The 24,645-nt window shown below is 39.0% G+C and overlaps 1 long non-coding RNA gene across 1 annotated transcript in view; it reads right to left on the bottom strand.

The window, feature by feature from the left end:
• The window catches only part of LOC129143942 (uncharacterized), a 169,102-nt gene extending 154,473 nt beyond the window's left edge, over positions 1 to 14,629 (bottom strand). The window contains exon 1 of the long non-coding RNA XR_008547902.2: positions 14,489 to 14,629. This is a non-coding gene — a long non-coding RNA (uncharacterized LOC129143942). The remainder of the gene's footprint in view (positions 1 to 14,488) is intronic.
• Positions 14,630 to 24,645: the final 10,016 nt, after the last annotated feature.

Below are 24,645 nucleotides of genomic sequence, written 5' to 3'. Positions count from 1 at the left end.
ATCAGTGTTGTACAGCAGAAGTACAGGGTGTTCTTAGAGCTTGCGGAATTAGGAAAAGCCTTCTACAAGATGCAACATCTAAAATGAAATCCAAAAAATGACTGGGAATTAGCAAGACAAAGAGGGGGAAGAAAGTAATCCAAGTAGGAAGGACTAGCATTGCAAAGTCATGGCACATTCTTGAAACTGAAAGTAATCAACCACTCAAATTTATAAGCTGTTCATACATAGTATGAATGGGGAGAGGAAAGCTGGAGGCAATAGGAGAAATTTAATTTTAAAGGATTCATGGGATTTGGCCAGTATCTTAAAGACCATTGGGAGCCATCGAAAAAATTTTAGGCGGGGTGGTGACACGGTTAGATTTGCTTTTCACAATGATAACTCTGGCTCGAATGTGGAGACAGAATTGAGGGAGGTAGGGGAATGAGTAGAGACCAGTTGACAATTTATGAAGGTGTGGCTGTAATTCAGGTAAGGAATGATGATGTCCTGAAACAGGGTAGGTGGCAATGAAGATGAAGAAAATTAAATAGAATTAAGTGTTTAGGAGACAGACACAAAGGCTTTGGTGTTTAATTAGATATTGACTAGAGAGAGGGTAACCCCAGATTGCTCCCTTGGGCAAGTGAGTGAATGGGAGTGCTATTCATTGAGATGGGGGCCACTGGAAAGAAACAGTGTGGGAAAAGTAAATATTAACTCCAATTATAGGCCTTTCAAGTATGATCTTCCTATGGGATGTCCCAAAGGAGATGTCCAGTAGGCAGCTGAGGAAACATGAATGTAAAGAAGAGTGGATTTAGTCTCTGTAGTCTCTGAAAGGATTGTGGATGCTTTGGCATAACTAGATTCAGCTGCAGCTTAGATGGGCCTTTCAGTAGTAATGGTATGGGGTGATGTGTTGTATGCCTCTTCTCTTGGTCCACATGGGTAAGCAATGTGATGAGCAACTTCTAGAGAGTTTAATCCTCATGATGATCAGATGGGTATCAGCAGTAGGTGACAGCAAGCTAGCCATCTAATTTGGCAAAGGTATGGATGGGAGTTGATGGTGTGCAGAGAACAGAAGTTTCATGCCCTGGCGCCCAAAGAAAGGCAATCTTATTATGTTGCCCTCGCTTCTTTCTATTACATAGATTGGGATAATCAACAATTTATACTAACTCATTTCATAATGAAAGCATCTCTGTGACGTCAGCAAAACGTACATTGCTATTCCTCATTCTATAGGTGAAGACACTAAAACTTAGTAACTTGCCAGCTCTCATAATTAGTAAGTGGCAGAGTTGGGATACTAGAATTCCAGGTTCCCTTTTCTAAATCTATCACTTTCTTCACTAAAAAGGGAGTCTATTGAGAAAGACTCAACAGCACATAACATATTAAAGAGAATTAGAAAGAAGGATTAAGATAACTTCATGATTTCTGGTCTGGGAAACTGGAATACTTATAATATCTCCAGCCAAAATTGAAAACTTGAGGATAGAAAAGAGCTTGGGCAAGAATATGACTTCAGTTTTGGAATGAAATTGCTGAGCAAAAAGTGACCAGGCAAAGTCTCTAACCAGGACAGCTCTTGTCTCTCTGTAGCTGTAAATCAAGGCCCATCCTTTGGATCAGCAGGATGGAAGCTGGAACTTTTCAGAAAATAGCCTCTTCAATCCATCTCACATCCACCCAGTCTCCTTGTAAAGAAGGTAATTAAAACAAACCATAGTTCGTGGCAATTTTCAGATTAATAAAATTAAGAAAATAAAATAAGGATATTACTGAAGAGTTAAGTCAGCCTCAGAAGACAGCTCCTAAGCATGGCTTAGAATACTTTTAATTGTAGTTCCAGGTTACCCACAAGGAAAAGGGCCATATTTCTACTCCCTTACCTAGAAGAAGCATATGTGTCTTAACTGATAAATGTGTTTAGATGAAAGGAGCCAAAAAGGTTGTTATTTATTAGAAAATACCGTAACTAGAGCATCTCAGGCTATATTTTTTCTTACTACCTTTCTGACATTTGCTTTGAAGGTAGTGGAGATGACCGAGTGCAAAGAGGTTCACAGTATTTGGGGTTATTTATGCAACTTCTTGTGGATGTACAATTTAAGCTTGGCCAGTCTGATCACTCTGGAATGAGCCCTGGCCAAGTGGTAGGGATTAATCTGCCAGGAGACAGTCTTCCATAAATTATTTGGTTGGGTTTTTTTTTTTTTCGTTTTCCTGGTTTAAAACATTTTCCTCCAATAAATAATCGAGTTGTACACTGGAAAACGAAAATGACTGACCTCCTCAGAAAGTAAAAGAAAGTCTGAAAATGGAAACTGGAGAGTTTTCCCTTCTATTGTCTACCCAGTGAGAAAATGTACTTGTTTATTTGAAATACCAGCAAATGGGCTCCCACGTAATGAAATATTTATTGAAATTGCTTCTTTGGCCCTCTACAGTCACTGATAGGGTTTAACGAGAGTCAGGTAAGGAAGTCAGAGTGAAGGTACGTCTATTTATTTATTTATGGTTCAGGAAGTTTCGACCATAAGGTTTACATTGGGAAATCATACAGGCAGGGCCATACATGACTGACAATAATAGTTACTTCCCATTTTCATTGAATTGTTTGCCACAGCTCAGAAAAATCAATCTTGAGAGATTTCTATATTTACTTGGGTCAGTATTTAAGCTTTTTCTCTGTTGTTAAAATATATTTATGTTAGTTTTAATTAAAGTTCACAATGTTGAGTACTTATTCAATTTTTTTTTTCAGAATTCTATCACTACCTTAATTCCCTTTTTTGTTATCTACTTTGTTTGTTTATCTGTTTGTGTGTTTGTTTCTCTAGCCTTTCTATACTCTGAAAATCAGTTTTAGTTCACCAACCCAAGCTAAGGGCATTTTCCATTCCTTCTTGCTTTGATCAAGATATATCTACCCAAATTAAAACCATGTCTGTACAAACTATAACAATGACCCTGTGAAAGCAATTATTTCAAAACAATTCTTAAAATAAAACATCTGTATGAGATATGCTCAGAAAAAATGAGAAGTGTCTAGCATTCCAAAATCTCATATATGCCAAATAAAGACATCCTAGGGAGAAAAGGATCATCTCTGCTCTTCAGAGAACACTGGGTGATACTGAGGCTCTGTGAATTTTCATGAGGTTCATCATGATTTATTGAGAAAGCTTGACAAAGTCACTAACTGGGGGTTGCAAGAAATAATCTCCAGCATTACTTAAAAAGCATTCCAACATGTTTACTTTTGCTATTTCTGGCTTTTAGAAAGCTAATAAATTAAGAGAAACATAGAACTTTACAGCTGAAAGCAGTCTTAGAGACCATCTAATCAAAGCTTCTCAATTTATGAATAAGGAAACCAGGATCCAAAAACATCAAGTAGATTGAACAAAAGCACATATATAGTCGGCAGCAGACCAAGAACTAGAATCCAAATATCTTAACTCTTACTTCAATGTTTTCTCAGCAATGCTGAATAATTACACTATAATCATTATCGTCACACACACACACACTCACACACTCACTCAAGCTAGAGAAACCAACTATATACATGAGTCTAATAAAAATGTTCCAAGATGGCCCATAATTTGAGACAGCTGCTAACTTCTGACACCCATATGTGTTTCAAACAATGTAATGATGCCATGCTGTGTTGCCCAGATCTGCCCTCCAGGACTAGACCCTCATCCCCCAGCTGCTGGAAGTGTTGGCAGTCACCACTCTCAACAGTTTCTCCTCGGGACTTGCTTCGGCTGAAGAGAGCCACAGGTTGAAGCCCTGCATTGAGCGACTGGTCAATACTGGGGTGTAAAACCCTGGTTCCCCTACCTTAGTTTGAGAGTTATCCCAGCTCCAGAACTCCTCATGTGGTCATCATAGGCTTGCATTGCCACTGCATTGTAGTTGGCCTTCCCCTTCTACCCAATTCTGTTGCCTTCATTCTCTCAGAGGCATTGATCCTGAGAGCTCTACCCACAAAGATGCCGCCTGCCTGCAAACCTTCCTCTCACAGTCCACCTCCCAGAGAACCTGACCAGAGACATACAGTGTCATGTGTAAGAGAGGGGCTCTAGAATCCAACTGCCTGAGTTTTAATCCTGGCCTTGCCACTTTCAAGCTGTGTTCCCTTGGTCAAACTACTGTCTCTAAATCTTCTTTTGATCAGTTTTTATAAAAAATAAGAATAATATTAGAGCCTAACAGATAGGGTGGGTATGTATTATATGAGATAATCCATGTAGAAGTCATAGCATAGTACTTGGCACAGACTAATTGGCAGTATCAGTCAGGATGCTAAAGGAAACAGATGGCACATTCAAAATAAAGGACTATTTACAGGGGTGTGGGCAAAGCTAAAGCAACCAATAGGGAATGGCAAGGCATCCAGGGACTAGGAACAGTGGGAAGGCAGTATCAGCCCTAGGTCTGACAGGGCAAGTAGTCAAAACAATGTTACAGAGCCAGGAGAGAGCTGGAACTGGGAAAGAGGCACCCCTGACAGATTCAAAGCAGCAGAGGAACTCATCCCTGCCAGACCACGACAAGGGAGGGAGAGAGCAGAAATAAATACAACGGGTTCTCTCGCCTCCCACCCCCTGCTTTCCTGCTGGTCAACCAAATACAGCCAGAACACAAAAAGGAAAAGATGCCAGGAGAATCAACATGTAGACAGCAGCACTCTCACCACCCCATCGCCACACACTCCCCAAAGAACAGGACAGGGCAAAGAAGGGCAGAGAAGAGATCTAGAGGGAAAACTCAAAACAACCAGCATAGTGGCCCTCAAAGGTTAGCTATTAGCCCAATTTCTATTATTCCTGCATACCCTGTATTCAGACTCTTGCTGTTTATAAAAATGCAAACTAATCCAAATCTTGATTAAAAGATAGAATTGGAATTTTCTTAAAAATAAGTCCAACAAATTCGTTAACATAATTATCTGGCATATACTAGGTGTTCACTAAATGTTCTTTGATCAATAGACTAATTGGTTTCATATAAATGAAATAAAACTTTCTTCAACAGAAAAAGTCAAAAGAAAACCCTTTGGGAAATGAACTGACTTTAACATTCTCAAGATAATTTCAAGTTACTAAAAAATTTTAGAATTGTCAGGAGTTATATTCGCTGAGTTTCTTAAAAGAACATTATCAAATAAATGCAACTCGGGATTGTTATTTCTCAGCAGGATAATAAAAGGTTGCAAGAATAAAATTTTACATACAAAAAAAGAAGAAAATAATCGCCCCCAAAGTGATTTTATTAAAGGCAAATATAAAATATAAAATTTCTTTAAATATAAATGTATATACATATTAATTCTTTTGATGAGAAAGTTCTTTTTTCACCTGGATGGAGATCTTCAAAGGATCTTTTTAGGAACAGGAGAATTGTCCTTTCTCCTGAATGGGAAGAAGAGTAAGGCCTGGAGGCCACACAACCCTGGAGTTCACACTCCAGATCCACAGGTACTGCCTATGTAACTTTGGATATGCTTCCTGCCTGTTTGAGTCTCAACCTTTTTCTCTGTAAGCCAGCATAGGGAAAGGAATTTCTATCTCAAAGGGTTACAAGGACAAAAATGATATAACTTAGTTCATAGCAAGCACACAGAATTGATGGTGTTAGTTCCCTATCCCACTACATATATGCTTAAGTATACACACACAGTTGCCAGAGACCTGCCTGTCCTCCATCAAGGAAGCTTGGATGTCACCAGTCAAGAGTGACTTGTCACACTTTCCCAGGGACACTAAAAAGTTCCAGAGATCCCTGAAGAGCCCAATCTCCTGATTCCAGACTCTGAACACCTTCCAAGGTGTGGAACCTAGGCCTTCTTTAAGATGTGTAACCAGAAGTTCTCATCTTGGGGTCTGTGACATCTTTGAATCTCTTTGTAAAAAGGATGAAAAAAAATGTTGTCTTGTTCAGTGGAGATGGTCCACAGATTACATGAGATCCTCAAAGAATGTGTGATCCAAAGAAAGATTAAGAAGCCCTCCTCAGTAATAATACCTCAGCACCCACCCTAACCACATCCCAGCAGCTAGCCTCTCCTCATCTGGTCATGGAGGGAGCTAGAGGCCCTCCATTAACCTATGCTCCACATTTTCTTCAGGAAGGTAAAGAATGGAGTTTTTAATCTGTGAATATTGTGGCTTTACCTCCTGAAGCTTGAATGTCAATTTACATAATTCAGTTTCCAGCATATCTAGTCCGTTCTCCCAATCCAATATCCTTTTTTATTATTATTTTTAGATTTTGCTGAGACAAATCTTTTGATTGCCTCGAGGTTTGCCTATAAGCTTTATACAGTGGACATTTTAAAACATAAGTTAAACCATCTGATCTTTGACAAACCTGAGAAAAATAAGAAATGGGGAAAGGATTCCCTATTTAATAAATGGTGCTGGGAAAACTGGCTAGCCATATGTAGAAACCTGAAACTGGATCCCTTCCTTACACCTTATATAAAAATTAATTCACGATGGATTAAAACTTAAATATTAGACCTAAAACCATAAAAACCCTAGAAGAAAACCTAGGCAATACCATTCAGGACATAGGCATGGGCAAGGACTTCATGTCTAAAACACCAAAAGCAATGGCAACAAAAGACAAAATTGACAAATGGGATATAATTAAACTAAAGAGCTTCTGCACAGCAAAAGAAATTACCATCAGAGTGAACAGACAACCTACAGAATGTGAGAAAATTTTTGCGATCTACTCATCTGACAAAGAGCTAATATCCAGAATCTACAATGAACTCAAACAAATTTACAGAAAAAAACAAACAACCCCATCAAAAAGTGGGCAAAGGATATGAACAGATACTTCTCAAAAGAAGACATTTATGCAGCCAACAGTCACATGAAAAAATGCTCATCATCACTGGCCATCAGAGAAATGCAAATCAAAACCACAATGAGATACCATCTCACACCAGTTAGAATGGCAATCATTAAAAAGTCAGGAAACAACAGGTGCTGGAGAGAATGTGGAGAAATAGGAAGACTTTTACACTGTTGGTGGGACTGTAAACTAGTTCAACCATTGTGGAAGTCAGTGTGGCAATTCCTCAGGGATCTAGAACTAGAAATACCATTTGACCCAGCCATCCCATTACTGGGGATATACCCAAAGGATTATAAATCATGCTACTATAAAGACACATACACACGTATGTTTATTGTGGCACTATTCACAATAGCAAAGACTTGGAACCAACCCAAATGTCCATCAGTGATAGACTGGATTAAGAAAATGTGGCACATATACACTGTGGAATACTATGCAGCCTTAAAAAAGGATGAGTTCATGTCCTTTGTAGGGACATGGATGAAGCTCGAAACCATCATTCTCAGCAAACTATTGCAAGGACAAAAACCCAAACACCGCATGTTTTCACTCATAGGTGGGAATTGAACAATGAGAACACTTAGACACAGGGTGGGGAACATCACACACCAGGCCCTGTTGTGGGGTGGGGTGAGGGTGGAGGGATAGCATTAGGAGATATACCTAATGTAAATGGTGAGTTAATGGGTGCAGCACACCAACACAGCACGTGTATATATGTAACAAACCTGCACGTTGGGCACATGTACCCTAGAACTTAAAGTATAATTTTAAAAAATCAATAAATAAAAACATTTTATCAATTAAATGGAATGCTCCATAGCAGCCAAAATGAATAGATAAAATAAATTATGTATGTAAAATGTTTTTAAAAAAATAAAAATAAAACATAGGTTAACAATGATAAAATATAATTTGTGTGAATTAAATGCAATATTTTTATGTGTTAAAAATTGAGGTTGTTTCATTAATAAAGTTATTCCAAGATATTTAAGGTAATCTTTCCTGTTTTTATTAATAATTGAAACACAGTTAACTAGATGTTTCCATTACCTTGAAAAATATTATCTCGGGAGGAGCCAAGATGGCCGAATAGGAACAGCTCCAGTCTACAGCTCCCAGCGCGAGCGACGCAGAAGACGGGTGATTTCTGCATTTCCATCTGAGGTACCAGGTTCATCTCACTAGGGAGTGTCAGACAGTGGCGAGCCAAAGCAGGGCGAGGCATTGCCTCACTTGGGAAGTGCAAGGGGTCAGGGAGTTCCCTTTCTGAGTCAAAGAAAGGGGTGACAGAGGGCACCTGGAAAATCGGGTCACTCCCACCTGAATACTGCGCTTTTCCGACGGGCTTAAAAAATGGCGCCTCACGAGATTATATCCCACACCTGGCTCAGAGGGTCCTACGCCCACGGAGTCTTGCTGATTGCTAGCACAGCAGTCTGAGATCAAACTGCAAGGCGGCAGCGAGGCTGGGGGAGGGGCGCCCGCCATTGCCCAGGCTTGCTTAGGTAAACAAAGCAGCTGGAACTGGGTGGAACTGGTGGTAAACAAAGCAGCTGGAAGCTGGAACTGGGTGGAGCCCACCACAGCTCAAGGAGGCCTGCCTGCCTCTGTAGGCTCCACCTCTGGGGGCAGGGCACAGACAAACAAAAAGACAGCAGTAACCTCTGCAGACTTAAATGTCCCTGTCTGACAGCTTTGAAGAGAGCAGTGGTTCTCCCAGCACACAGCTGGAGATCTGAGAACGGGCAGACTGCCTCCTCAAGTGGGTCCCTGACCCCTGACCCCCGAGCAGCCTAACTGGGAGGCACCCCCCAGCAGGGGCACACTGACACCTCACACGGCAGGGTACTCCAACAGACCTGGAGCTGAGGGTCCTCTCTGTTAGAAGGAAAACTAACAAACAGAAAGGACATCCACACCAAAAACCCATCTGTACATCACCATCATCAAAGACCAAAAGTAGATAAAACCACAAAGATGGGGAAAAAACAGAACAGAAAAACTGGAAACTCTAAAAAGCAGGGCGCCTCTCCTCCTCCAAAGGAACGCAGTTCCTCACCAGCAACGGAACAAAGCTGGATGGAGAATGACTTTGACGAGCTGAGAGAAGAAGGCTTCAGACGATCAAATTACTCTGAGCTACGGGAGGACATTCAAACCAAAGGCAAAGAAGTTGAAAACTTTGAAAAAAATTTAGAAGAATGTATAACTAGAATAACCAATACAGAGAAGTGCTTAAAGGAGCTGATGGAGCTGAAAACCAAGGCTCGAGAACTACGTGAAGAATGCAGAAGCCTCAGGAGCTGATGCGATCAACTGGAAGAAAGGGTATCAGCGATGGAAGATGAAATTAATGAAATGAAGCGAGAAGGGAAGTTTAGAGAAAAAAGAATAAAAACAAATGAGCAAAGCCTCCAAGAAATATGGGACTATGTGAAAAGACCAAATCTACGTCTGATTGGTGTACCTGAAAGTGATGGGGAGAATGGAACCAAGTTGGAAAACACTCTGCAGGATATTATCCAGGAGAACTTCCCCAATCTAGCAAGGCAGGCCAACGTTCAGATTCAGGAAATACAGAGAACGCCACAAAGATACTCCTCGAGAAGAGCAACTCCAAGACACATACTTGTCAGATTCACCAAAGTTGAAATGAAGGAAAAAATGTTAAGGGCAGCCAGACAGAAAGGTCGGGTTACCCTTAAAGGGAAGCCCATCAGACTAACAGCGGATCTCTCGGCAGAAACCCTACAAGCCAGAAGACAGTGGGGGCCAATATTCAACATTCTTAAAGAAAAGAATTTTCAACCCAGAATTTCATATCCAGCCAAACTAAGCTTCATAAGTGAAGGAGAAATAAAATACTTTACAGACAAGCAAATGCTGAGAGATTTTGTCACCACCAGGCCTGCCTTACAAGAGCTCCTGAAGGAAGCACTAAACATGGAAAGGAACAACCGGTACCAGCCGCTGCAAAATCATGCCAAAATGTAAAGACCATCGAGACTAGGAAGAAACTGGATCACCTAACGAGCAAAATAACCAGCTAACATCATAATGACAGGATCAAATTCACACATAACAATATTAACTTTAAATGTCAATGGACTAAATGCTCCAGTTAAAAGACACAGACTGGCAAATTGGATAAAGAGTCAAGACCCATCAGTGTGCTGTATTCATGAAATCCATCTCACGTGCAGAGACACACATAGGCTCAAAATAAAAGGATGGAGGAAGATCTACCAAGCCAATGGAAAACAAAAAAAGGCAGGGGTTGCAATCCTAGTCTCTGATAAAACAGACTTTAAACCAACAAAGATCAAAAGAGACAAAGAAGGCCATTACATAACTGCAAAGGGATCAATTCAACAAGAAGAGCTAACTATCCTAACTATATATGCACCCAATACAGGAGAGCCAAGATTCATAAAGCAAGTCCTGAGTGACCTACAAAGAGACTTAGACTCCCACACATTAATAATGGGAGACTTTAACACCCCACTGTCAACATTAGACAGATCAACGAGACAGAAAGTCAACAAGGATACCCAGGAATTGAACTCAGCTCTGCATCAAGCGGACCTAATAGACCTATCTACAGAACTCTCCACCCCAAATCAACAGAATATACATTTTTTTCAGCACCACACCACACCTCTTCCAAAATTGACCACATACTGGGAAGTAAAGCTCTCCTCAGCAAATGTAAAAGAACAGAAATTATAACAAACTATCTCTCAGACCACAGTGCAATCAAACCAGAACTCAGGATTAAGAATCTCACTCAAAACCGCTCAACTACATGGAAACTGAACAACCTGCTCCTGAATGACTACTGGGTACATAACGAAATGAAGGCAGAAATAAAGATGTTCTTTGAAACCAACGAGAACAAAGACACAACATACCAGAATCTATGGGACACATTCAAAGCAATGTGTAGAAGGAAATTTAAAGCACTAAATGCCCACAAGAGAAAGCAGGAAAGATCCCAAATTGACACCCTAACATCACAATTAAAAGAACTAGAAAAGCAAGAGCAAACACATTCAAAAGCTAGCAGAAGGCAAGAAATAACTAAGATCAGAGCAGAACTGAAGGAAATAGAGACACAAAAAACCCTTCAAAAAATTAATGAATCCAGGACCTGGTTTTTTGAAAGGATCAACAAAATTGATAGACTGCTAGCAAGACTAATAAAGAAAAAAAGAGAGAAGAATCAAATAGACACAATAAAAAATGATAAAGGGGATATCACCACCGATCCCACAGAAATACAAACTACCATCAGAGAATACTATAAACACCTCTATGCAAATAAACTAGAAAATCTAGAAGAAATGGATGAATTCCTGGACACATACACTCTCCCAAGACTAAACCAGGAAGAAGTTGAATCTCTGAATAGACCAATAACAGGAGCTGAAATTGTGGCAATAATCAATAGCTTACCAACCAAAAAGAGTCCAGGACCAGATGGATTCACAGCCGAATTCTACCAGAGGTACAAGGAGGAACTGGTACCATTCCTTCTGAAACTATTGCAATCAATAGAAAAAGAGGGAATCCTCCCTAACTCATTTTATGAGGCCAGCATCATTCTGATACCAAAGCCAGGCAGAGACACAACAAAAAAAGAGAATTTTAGACCAATATCCTTGATGAACATTGATGCAAAAATCCTCAATAAACTACTGGCAAAACGAATCCAGCAGCACATCAAAAAGCTTATCCACCATGATCAAGTGGGCTTCATCCCTGGGATGCAAGGCTGGTTCAATATATGCAAATCCATAAATGTAATCCAGCATATAAACAGAGCCAAAGACAAAAACCACATGATTATCTCAATAGATGCAGAAAAAGCCTTTGACAAAATTCAACAACCCTTCATGCTAAAAACTCTCAATAAATTAGGTATTGATGGGACGTATTTCAAAATAATAAGAGCTATCTATGACAAACCCACAGCCAATATCATACTGAATGGGCAAAAACTGGAAGCATTCCCTTTGAAAACGGGCACAAGACAGGGATGCTCTCTCTCACCACTCCTATTCAACATAGTGTTGGAAGTTCTGGCCAGGGCAATTAGGCAGGAGAAGGAAATAAAGGGTATTCAATTAGGAAAAGAGGAAGTCAAATTGTCCCTGTTTGCAGACGACATGATTGTATATCTAGAAAACCCCATTGTCTCAGCCCACAATCTCCTTAAGCTGATAAGCAACTTCAGCAAAGTCTCAGGATACAAAATCAATGTACAAAAATCACAAGTGTTCTTATACACCAACAACAGACAAACAGAGAGCCAAATCATGAGTGAACTCCCATTCACAATTGCTTCAAAGAGAATAAAATACCTAGGAATCCAACTTACAAGGGATGTGAAGGACCTCTTCAAGGAGAACTACAAACCACTGCTCAAGGAAATAAAAGAGGATACAAACAAATGGAAGAACATTCCATGCTCATGGGTAGGAAGAATCAATATCATGAAAATGGCCATACTGCCTAAGGTAATTGACAGATTCAATGCCATCCCCATCAAGCTACAAATGACTTTCTTCACAGAATTGGAAAAAACTACTTTAAAGTTCATATGGAACCAAAAAAGAGCCTGCATCACCAAGTCAATCCTAAGCCAAAAGAACAAAGCTGGAGGCATCACACTACCTGACTTCAAACTATACTACAAGGCTACAGTAACCAAAACAGCATGGTACTGGTACCAAAACAGAGATATAGATCAATGGAACAGAACAGAGCCCTCAGAAATAACGCCGCATATCTACAACTATCTGATCTTTGACAAACCTGAGAAAAACAAGCAATGGGGAAAGGATTCCCTATTTAATAAATGGTGCTGGGAAAACTGGCTAGCCATATGTAGAAAGCTGAAACTGGATCCCTTCCTTACACCTTATACAAAAATCAATTCAAGATGGATTAAAGACTTAAACGTTAGACCTAAAACCATAAAAACCCTAGAAGAAAACCTAGGCATTACCATTCAGGACATAGGCATGGGCAAGGACTTCACATCTAAAACACCAAAAGCAATGGCAACAAAAGCCAAAATTGACAAATGGGATCTAATTAAACTAAAGAGCTTCTGCACAGCAAAAGAAACTACCATCAGAGTGAACAGGCAACCTACAAAATGGGAGAAAATTTTTGCAACCTACTCATCTGACAAAGGGCTAATATCCAGAATCTACAATGAACTCAAACAAATTTACAAGAAAAAAACAAACAACCCCATCAAAAATGGGCGAAGGATATGAACAGACACTTCTCAAAAGGAGACATTTATGCAGCCAAAAAACACATGAAAAAATGCTCATCATCACTGGCCATCAGAGAAATGCAAATCAAAACCACAAGGAGATACCATCTCACACCAGTTAGAATGGCAATCATTAAAAAGTCAGGAAACAACAGGTGCTGGAGAGGATGTGGAGAAATAGGAACACTTTTACACTGTTGGTAGGACTGTAAACTAGTTCAACTATTGTGGAAGTCAGTGTGGTGATTCCTCAGGGATCTAGAACTGGAAATGCCATTTGACCCAGCCATCCCATTACTGGGTATATACCCAAAGGACTATAAATCATGCTGCTATAAAGACACATGCACACGTATGTTTATTGCGGCATTATTCACAATAACAAAGACTTGGAACCAACCCAAATGTCCATCAGTGATAGACTGGATTAAGAAAATGTGGCACATATACACCATGGAATACTATGCAGCCATAAAAAATGATAAGTTCATGTCCTTTGTAGGGACATGGATGAAATTGGAAATCATCATTCTCAGTAAACTATCACAAGAACAAAAAACCAAACACCGCATATTCTCACTCATAGGTGGGAATTGAACAATGAGATCACATGGACACACGAAGGGGAATATCACACTCTGGGGACTGTTGTGGGGTTGGGGGCAGGGGGAGGGATAGCATCGGGAGATATACCTAATGCTAGATGATGAGTGCACCAGCATGGCACATGTATACATATGTAACTAACCTGCACATTGTGCACATGTACCCTAAAACTTAAAGTATAATTAAAAAAAAAAGAAAAAAAAGAAGAACATTATCTCATTAGAATTTGATTTTGGATTTTGTGGGCAAAGAAAAGAAGAATTTCTCTTTAATTTTATTAGCATGACGATAATAGTGTTTTTTATTTAACATACATATATGGCACTGCATGCTAGACACTCTTCCATGAACTTTATATACATATCAGTTTATTTAATCCTCATAATAATTTTATGAGATGGGTAATAATATTATCACTATTTTTTTAGATGAGGAAACTGAAGCACAGAGAGGTAGGTTTAACAATGTGCCCAAAGTCACACAGCTAGTTAAGGGGCAGAGTCAAGACTCAATCCAGGTCTGCTAGCTCCACAACCCTATACTCTTAATTGCAGTGTTATATAAATATATATGACAATACAGAAAGGTTGTCAGGCATCAGGTAAAACCGAATGAAATTCAATGAGAGAATAAACATCCCTCAACCTGTAAGTTTCTGTTCACTTTTTAATAATAGATAACTGAAAAGGCTGAGGATGTTTGGTTGGCTTATACCTTTGTTGCAGGCTCTCCTCTCCTCCTGTCCTCTTCTCCCAAGCCGTCTTCTGCTAGCTGCCTCTCTCTCAGACCACAGAAAGAGTGATTAGAGTGACCGAGTGGCCTGTGATCAGATTTCCTGTCCATGGGCTCTGGGAATTGGAAGGAACCTCCTCCCCACTCCCCACCCCCACCCCTCCACACAGGCAGAATACCCGGAGGTCTTTTCTCTGGAGACTGTTGTTAATCTGGTCTCCTGGCCCTGAGGGATGAGAATCTGGGCCAAGATATGTAGCAACAAAATAGCAGAAGTCAGCAATGCAAATAATACAAATGCATTTTAAAAACTGTGCCTTTACAAAACTGTTTCACATATGTATTGTCTCATTAGGGCATTTCCTATGGGAACTATTGGAAACAGAAACTGGTTCAAAGTAATATTTGGTACTTCTGAGTTTCTGTGTTTACCTCTGGCTTCATTATTATTATATATTGCCTTTCCTCTAATGGTTTTTAATTTGTATTTGAACTTTTTCTGTTTACTTAGGAAGAGATTGATACTTTCTCAAAACATATTTAATTTCTACCAGAATTTTTTAAAGGACAAAATGATTACCATCTTGTCACAAATATTGATAGCTTTGCCCTCAATTTAGATGGAACATCACAGGCTTGGCATTTAATCATACACACACACTCTCGGACACAGAGACATATATATGTATATGCCACACACACATACACACACACACACACACACACACATATATATGGACTGAATGTTTGTGTTACCCCCAAAAACTCATATGTTAAAGCTTTAACCCCCAATGTGATGTTATTTGAACATGGGCTTTGGGAGGTAATTAGGTTTGGATGGGGTCATGAGTGTGACATCATGGGATTAGTTCCTTTATAAGAAGAGACACTAGAGAGCTTGAGCTCACTTTCTCTCTTCTCAAAAGAATGCACACAAAGAAGAGGCCAGGCCACGTGAGCACACAGTGAGACGGCAGCCAGGAACAGGCCAGGAAGAGAGCTTTCACCAGAACTCAACCTTGCTGGCATCTTGATCGTGGACTTGAAGCTTGCGAACTATGAGAAAATAAAGTCTGTTGTTTAAGCCACCTAGTCTATGGCATTTTGTTATGGCAGCCTGAGCTGACCAAAACAGATTAATATACATAGACATATAATATAATACATAATATAAAGAGACACACACAACACACCAGATAGTGAAAAAGAAACATTGTATTGAATAAAGAATTAAATAAATACCTAAGAGGCCAGAAGCCTAGGAATGATGATCCAATACCTGAAGGCATTTTAGCAACAGAAATTTTTTAAAAAAACAAAAAAACAAGAATTTTCCCAAGTTTTGGGTCAGGCTCTGATATAAAGCAGACAGTCAACCTCAGATTTAAGCTCGACAGAAGTGGTAGAAAAGGAAACTGCCCAAAGAGCCATTGATAGTGGCCACAAGAGGATGGCACAGGCGGTGGCGAGGAGGGTAAGGCCCTTTGCTGAAAGCCCCCACTCTGAATTTGTGTAAGGTAACAAGAAACAGAGGAACGGTTTTTGTTGCGGGTGGAGGAGACCGGCCCCTGTGTGCTTACTGTTCAGGAGGAAGAAGATCCAAGTCTCCTTCTGACAACTTGGTTTTTCGTGCTCCTAACTGTGGCTTCTCTGCCACTGGAGCGCTTGATTGGTGCGGGAGAGCAGAACCAAAGGCCCTGTGGCCAGGTGCAGTGGCTCACACCTGTAATCCCATCACTTTGGGAGGCCAAGGCAGGCGGATCACTTGAGGCCAGGAGTTCGAGACCAGCCAAGCCAACATGGGGAAACCCCATCTCTACTAAAAATACAAAAATTAGCTGGGCATGGTGGCGCATGGCTATAATTCCAGCTACTAGGGAAGCTGAGGCAGGAAAATCGCTTGAACCAGGAGGCGGAGGTTGCAGTGAGCCAAAATCGCACCACTGCACTCCAGCCTGGGTGACAGAGAGAGACCCTGTCTCAAAATATAAAATAAAATATTTAAGAAAAAAAGAAAGACCAAGAGCCCTGAGCTCTTAGCAAGCTTGGCTTCAGTCTATGGAGTTTCCTGGTGAGTTAAATGGCTCACTTGGGAGGTACTGGTACCTTCTGGAATAATTACCAGTGTCAGAAAAGACAGAGAACAGGTCTCCATGAATAGCACCAAAAGAAATATTTCTACAGAGCCATCGAAAATAATGACAGAAAAATTTGCAGAGAACAAAATAGGGCTTTCATTCAAAGAATTTTAATTTTGCTGTTATAATACTTAAGTGGTGAAATTTTTAAGTAAGTGCTGTCAGCTCTTCCAAAACCTTTAATAAAATTAGTCAGCAAGAAAAGCGATGGTCCAAGCAAGGAAAGGTTGGAAAGGAATTAAGGAATTTCGTGATGTACTAACTTATGTAACTTTAACAGGGGCAGATACAGTCTCAATTTTTAAATACATGCAGGATTTTTCTTACACTATCTTTTAGAGGTTTTTTTAAAAAAATTTATCTTAAAGTTTGATAACAAAAATATCAATTCTGTTTTTATCCTAGAACTTAAATTTCTAAGACAAATGTAACCTACTGAATCTTTCAAAGCTGAGGAAACTCACAGAATTGCTGATCTTTAAGATTGCTACTTAAGACTGATTGGTTTGGCTGAGAAGTCAGCCAGCCTGAAGAAGGTTTCAGATTTTCTGGGGAATAAGTCATTGTCATTGAGTGAGTCAAACCCAGGATAAAATGAAAATTCACACCAATATTTTCCTAATTTTTTGGTTCTTACATGTGATAAGTTCTCAGCCTTCATCATATTAGACATTTTTTCCTGACAAAATAGAACAAGATTTCTACCTACTCAGTGGATGACTTGTGAAATTCCCATGTTTATTGGTATTTCTTATTGAGTCAGAATAATTAGTGCAAAAGACATTTGGCATTTCTGAACTTTAAAAATTGGAGGTTGGTTTATACCATGATTTTGGAGCTATTTAATCTGGGAAAGGCCTGGGACCCTTCCTCTGGAATGGACTTTTTAATCAAGTAGGATAGAAGGTAATGAATCAGTGCCAAACTGGAAGAAGTTTTCAGTAACAGTTATCCAGTGCTTCCTATGAGGCAGACATTCTTCTAAATGTTTTGCAGTACAGGCCCATAGTCCCTTACTGGTAATTCTAAAATCCAAAAACCTTTGAAACCAATTATTTTTGTAACTCGGTTGGCAGCAAAACTTGGCCAAACTCATTTGGATGCAAAATCTGTTCTGATGTTTAGCTGTAGAAAGTATTAATGTTTGGTTACTGATTGGTGCCCTAGATTCCATTGGGGTATTACATAAGGTATGGTATATTACATAAATATAAATTAATTGTATATAATATATGGTAATTTTTATGGTAAATATGAGGTACTTGTGCCATATTGCCTTTCTAAAATCCAAAAAGTTCCAAATTCCAAAACTCATCTGATGCAAAATATTTCAAATACAGAAAGTATTTCCCATAAGTCTCACAATTCTCTACAGTACACTTTTAGTGTTCTGAACTTACAAAGGGAAAACTAAAAGAGTATAAACACATAAACATATTGCTCAAGGTGATACATCTAATAAGTAAGTGATGGATCTAGGATTTGAAGACAGGAAAATCTGGCTCCAGAGCTCATGCTGTTAATCACTGCTCCATTATACTGCTCTGAGTGACCTGCTAATGGGGTATCTTTTCAATAAATCTTCTTTTTGTTATTTGTAAATGAGAAGGAGAGAATATATAGAGTTATGATTAACAGCCTCCAGTGTTATGGTCCAGTTAGGAAAATGGTGTTCCCTTCAGGTAATTCACCCAAGGAAATTCAATATGGGAGCCGTTTACAAAGGGATAAGAAAAACTTAAAGGCCCAACAGGTGACTTTGAGGCAACCCAGAGATTAGCCAGACTCAGAAAGCTACCACTACCTCTAGGACTAAAATAGCAAAGAGAGGAGGTGATATTACTGAGGCCAAGAGCCAAGGAGTTGTTGACAGCATGGACTGAGATGCTGTCCTACAAAGGCAGCAGACACTGCCTTGGAGACTGATGATCAAATCAAGAAAGATGGGGAGAAACATCCTGGTTTTTCCCGTTCTCTTGACTTCCAATCCCCCTTAGGTACCACCGTTATCTGAACCTAGCTAGAAGCCAATTAGCAATGGAACCTGGAAAACATAGTTATCAGGGATAAATCCTCTATGCTACAAAACAGAGTAGAGCAAAAGAGAAAAAAAAACTGGATCTAAGGGCAAGTGATCAAATGACTACTATACGAATTTGAGAGTAAAAAATGTTGGATAATAGATTAAAGATAAATCTGGAAAGATTTGACAGGTGGTTGCAAAGGAAAACCCTAACAAAATGAGTTTTCCACATTTAGTTATTAAAGAAATATTTATTAAAGACCTTTATATGACAAACATGATCAGTGAAGAAGGTAAGTTCCTAAAGGGCGGGGAGCATGTTTTGTTTATCTACAAAAATTAAATTTTTCTTTTTAACAAAAATTAAATTCAAGCAATGTAAATGAAGGGTCTTGAACCTCGGTACAAAGAGCCTCGGTACAGTACATAAAATGGGAGAAAGGCTTTCTTAGAAGCATGTACAGAAAGGACTTTAAGGTTTTAGTCAACAACAAGTTCTATGAGTCAACAAGGTGAGGTGACTATAAGAAAAAGCCAATTGAATCTTGGGCAGCATAGTTGAAGCAAAATATTAAACATAGTAGATGATATTCCGATCCTAAAGGTCACTGGTTGGATTAATTTGGAACAATTTTTGAACTTCCAGCCATCACTTATGTACAGAAGAGAGATGAAGTGGTGAAGACACTCAAAACCATGTCCAAAGAGCAGCAATTGAAAAACTAGGGAATATTTAACCTGGAGAATAAAAGGGTTAGAAGATATAAAAGTACACACTTCAAATAATTAGAAGACATATACTGGAGTATCACCTACTGCCCACCCACCCTCTCCACTTGGAAGAGATAGTGCCTCTACCACAGTCCTGCCCCCTAGAGACCCATGCAACCGCTATGCTTTACACAGCCTGCATAACTCAGCAGCACTCCAGTTGCACGTGGCTAAACCAGTAGTTGACAGGCAGTGAGTAAGCCAGCACCTATGCCAGCATCTGGAGTAAAAAGGTCAGCTAAGCCAGGCACGGTGGCTCACGGCTGTAATCCCAGCACTTTGGGAGGCCCAGGTGGATGGAGTACCTGAGGTCAGGAGTTCAAGACCAGCCCAACCAACAGGATGAAACCCCATCTCAACTAAAAATACAAAAAAAAAAAAAGCCTGGCACGGTGGCTCACGCCTGTAATCCCAGCACTTTGGGAGGCTAAGGCCGGCGGATCACGAGGTCAGGAGATCGAGATCATCCTGACTAACATGGTGAAACCCTGTCTCTACTAAAAAAAAAAAAATACAAAAAATTAGCCAGGTGTGGTGGTGGGCGCCTGTAGTCCCAGCTACTCGGGAGGCTGAGGCAGGAGAATGGCGTGAACCCAGGAGGCGGAGCTCGCAGTGAGCCGAGATCGTGCCATTGCACTCCAGCCCGGGCAACAAGAACGAAACTCCATCTCGGGGAGAAAAAAAAAAAAAAGGGGGTCAACTGGACCTGACTCTCACTCACTAAAAGGGAATTTGGTTTAGAAAACACAGAAAGACTAAACCAGTTAGTAATTGAGGCAAACGCTAAAGAGAAGCCAACAGATAAGAATTAGCCCACAGCAAACAGAGGCCACATGTACACTAAAATGATGAGGGAGCGAAACTCTTTATAAGCAGAGAACATTCTGGAGCAGAGAAAAGAAAACAGAGCAAACTTCAGAAGGCAGCCAAGGTGCTCAGAAGGAGTGAGGGACAAGAACAAGGGAGAAAGAGAGAGCCCGGAAAAGGGGAGAGACAGAATGAGGTCCTAGGAAGCTGGCTGTGTTCCTGCTAACTTCTCTCTTTTGATTCCATTCCATGTGGATCCTAATAATAAACACTCTTTTTCTTAAGGTAACATTTGTGAGTTTCTGCTCTTGCAAAACAAAAATAACTAAAACAAACTGTTCTAAGAAAAAAAATGAATTAAACCAGTTTTGTATAGTCTTGAGGGCTAAACACCAATTGGTGGAAGCTCCAGAGAGACTGGTTTCTTTCTAATAGTCCATTAAATGTGTAATGGGCTGCCTGAAGAAACAGAGCTTTGTTTGCCACAGAGATGGTCCAAGCACAAGCCACCAGTCACATGGCAGGGATTCAAGCCCAGGATATGGTGCCATGACTGAACAATTTTCAAGGCCTTTCCAGCCTGGAGACTACATCATCTGATTCCAGGTGCAAAATTCTACATCTTTAGGTAATACAGATGGCTTTCATAATAAGAAATGTACAGGTCTTCTAAAATAGTTTTTTCTTTGTTAATTAGAATACTTTTCTGTCCAGTGCTTTGCCATCTTGATCTTCTTTTCATTCAAATAGGAAATAACAAGCCCAGCTACAGTTTTAAGTTCAGTAAATAATGTTTTAAGTGTTTCTGGTTTTGAGTAAAGACACTGGTCATTTAGGCATTGATTTTTTCCATTAATTTTTAAATTTACGTGTATTTTTCAGTAAATTTAGTTCATATGATTTTGATTTGTTTACACTTAGCTCCCTAAAATGTGTGGTTTAGCAATTTGATGACTATGCACCTTCTCATTACTCTGTCTCAGAACCAGAAAGTCATGTGTTGCCAGCAGGACCAAAGTGAAATCCAGCTGACATAAATTTGGATACAAATCGAAGAAGCCATAAAATTCAAGACCATTGTAAACTTGGTGATAAAAGTTCTCTTGTTTTCAAAAAGTTACAGACAAAACAAGTTCCAAGTGTAAAGTATTTTATAATGTTTTATGCAAACATGTGTTGAACAGACAAATGGCAGTGGGACAGCTGCCTCTCTTGTTACTCTGCTACCACAATTACCAGAACTTGTGATTATAGAAGGTTGCTGCTTCACATGAGGTTGTGCCTGCATCCTCAAAGAATCTGGTTACCCAGTCAAGAAAGCCAGTAAACCTGATCATTTAGCAGAGTGTAAACCAAAGCACTTACAGTAGACAAAATGCTTCTCATTCACAGAATTAGTTAATGTTGATCGTGGTAGAAACTTGAAATCATCTCGGCCAATCCTTCACTCTACCAATGTGTTTTAAATGGCTGTTTTGACATTCCATGTATATAACCTTTAAAATTCTGATGACTTGGTCCAGGCATGACTTTAATTATAAACTCAAGGCACATATGGAGCGGAGAGAACATTTTCCAGGGAAACCTAAAGAATTATGTTTTATGGGTATTTTTTTTTACTTATTTCTGAGCCTACAATGTGGAAATGGATTTCCCCCTTTAAATGTGTTTGAAAGAGTGATAGCACTACCAGTGTATATAAGATGTATATTTTGTATACAATTTATGTTGATACAAATTTTTAACTTTCATATATATATATGCTAATTTTCTGAGCCAACATTGTATAAGTCATATATTCAAAAAAATACCAAAAGTATATGACTTATGTAATTAAATCTCTACGTATTAAACTTACATAAGGGTATAATCTTTCCAATTTAGAGATATTTGCCTATGCCAGGGTCCATGTATTCAGCAATGGTTGAGAAAAAAATAAATCTTTAACCCAAAGTTGTTATTCTGTTTTTTTTGGGGTTTTTTTTGTTTGTTTGTTTGTTTGTTTGTTTGTTTTTGAGACAGAGTCTCACTCTGTCATCCAGGCTGGAGTACAATAGCATGATCTCAGCTCACTATAACCTTCAACTCCTGGGTTCAAGTGATTCTACTGACTCAGGCTCCTGAGTAGCTGGGATATTACAGGTGTGCACCATCATATCCGGCTAATTTTTGTAATTTTAGTAGAGACAGGGTTTCACCATGTTGGCCAGGCTGGTCTTGAACTTCTGACCTCAGGTGATCCACCCACCTCAGCCTCCCAAAGTGCTGGTATTACAGGAATGAACCACCGCGCCAGGCCATTTTTTTTCTTAATGAGTTCAGTGGTTAAAGGTTTGGGCCACTGCCCTTATGTCTAGTTGGGCACCTTGGCCTAATTAGGAACCCAGGCCTAAGGCTCCACCTACTGATCTTCCTTTCTCCCAGAAGCCCCTGGATATCCTATCATATTTACAAGCTTTAGTCTTCAGTCATTGAGTTTCTACTAACTACTGAGATTTCGGAAGATGGCTCATCAGGCTGGGACAGCCATTATCCAGACCACCCACTGCCTAAGATATCTCTTTCATTATTTATGTCACCCATCATTCCTCTGAGACATCTTGTTTGTCTTCACCACATGACAGAGAAGAAGCACAAATCTCAAGATTTATTGGTTCTTTAGACCTTGTCTTTCCGTTCTGTAATTTAAAAATGTATTTCCTATTTAAAATCTCCTTCTTCCAGAAATTTCTCATTCTACCAAAACCAGTGGTGCTTTCCCTTCATCTACTCAAACCATACCCCATAGTTCAGGACCCTACTCAAGTTTCACCTGTTGCAGAAAATCCCTGATGCTCCAGCCCTGTGTGATCTATGCCAACTTTGAAACTCTCATGTATATATTCTGTACCACCTTGTTTTAGGCCCACATTTTATACAAGCTTAGATTTACTCAAATTGTTTTATATATTGTTCTTATCTTCCTAACTAGAGTAGGGACTCCTAAGAGGAAAGAATTAGCCTTTATACTATCTTCCCATTCCCACAGAGACCAGTAAACTTCAGGACCTGAAGAAGATGTCAAATACACACCAGTTACTAAATAGATAAATATTATATTTCATTTCTACTTTATAAATTATAATACAGTAATATTTCTGCCACTAGCTACAACAGATTCATTTTCTCTGAAATTACCATATTAATTTATAAAAACATTTGTCATCTATTTAAAAAGTTGTTTATAATATTTATAAAAAAGTTATGAACTTTGCAATAAAAAATCATCCCTTCTAGGAATAAATTAGTTCAGCTAACAAGCATTTAAGTTTAATCCCTACCTTCCAGAAGCTTGCATTCTCATGAGAGAAAGAGGCATGTCAATAAATTAAGATGTAATGTAAAAAGTGCTTCCAAAGAGACAAAGTCTACCACATCAAAGGCCAGAAAGGAAGGAACAACTCCCAGAGGTTCTCTAATCAAACTCTACAATCAAATGATTATTATCCCACACAACTTTGAGGATACAAAGTCTAAGCCAATTTTTAAAACTTGCCTTTATTGTATAAAACTAGAGTGCTTTAAAACAATAAGATTTATAATTTGTATTGAGGTTCACAGCAAAATAGGCAGTAAAATAAGAAAGAATTAAAAATTAAAAATCATAACAAAAATCATATTTGGAGAATGTAGATTTGGCAAAAATATGAGGTGTGAAGTCATATTAATGAAAGTATCATTAGCTTTTTATTCAAAATAAAAACCGCACTCACCTGAAGCATCTGTATGTTTCAACCATGTTATTTACTGTGGTTTTGTTTTTTCATGCAGTGCAATTCCTTGTACACATGCTGGGGACTGGCATAGGTTCAGTTGGCTTTTATTTGGGCCTATCTTTTATTAAAAATTAGTGTAAGATGAAAACACTGTCTTAATTTATTTTGCAATATTGATATTATGTGACGATTTCAAGATCTCACTGTAGATCAGTGTACACATCAAATGTGTGTCTTAAACCTCTTTGAATTTATTGTGAATGTTCATTTTTACATCTTTTTACATTTCATGATTTTATTATCTCTATTACGTATGTATGAAATATGATAATTAAATTTCGTTTTCTTCCAGAAGCAAATGGAGTAGAGTTTTGATATAACTTGCTTTGAAATAAGTTCATCTGATAAGTAGTGGCTTGTAGCAAGGGAAAGCAGTAAGGCTTACAGATCTTGAAAAGAAATTTAGAATAGTAACTTAAATAAAGAGTAGTCTATGGTGGAAGGAGAAACAAGTATGAAATCTAAAGAAGAAAAAAATATGCATCATCTGTTGCTTTTTCTAAATTATGGTTGACAGTTGAAGCAAAAATTATAACACTTTCTGATGCGGTTCTAAATGTATATAGAAGAAATACTTAAGACAAT

The sequence above is a fragment of the Pan troglodytes genome, chromosome 4, assembly GCF_028858775.2.
Source record: "Pan troglodytes isolate AG18354 chromosome 4, NHGRI_mPanTro3-v2.0_pri, whole genome shotgun sequence".
NCBI lineage: Eukaryota > Metazoa > Chordata > Mammalia > Primates > Hominidae > Pan > Pan troglodytes.
This window is presented reverse-complemented; position numbering and strand designations above follow the sequence as displayed.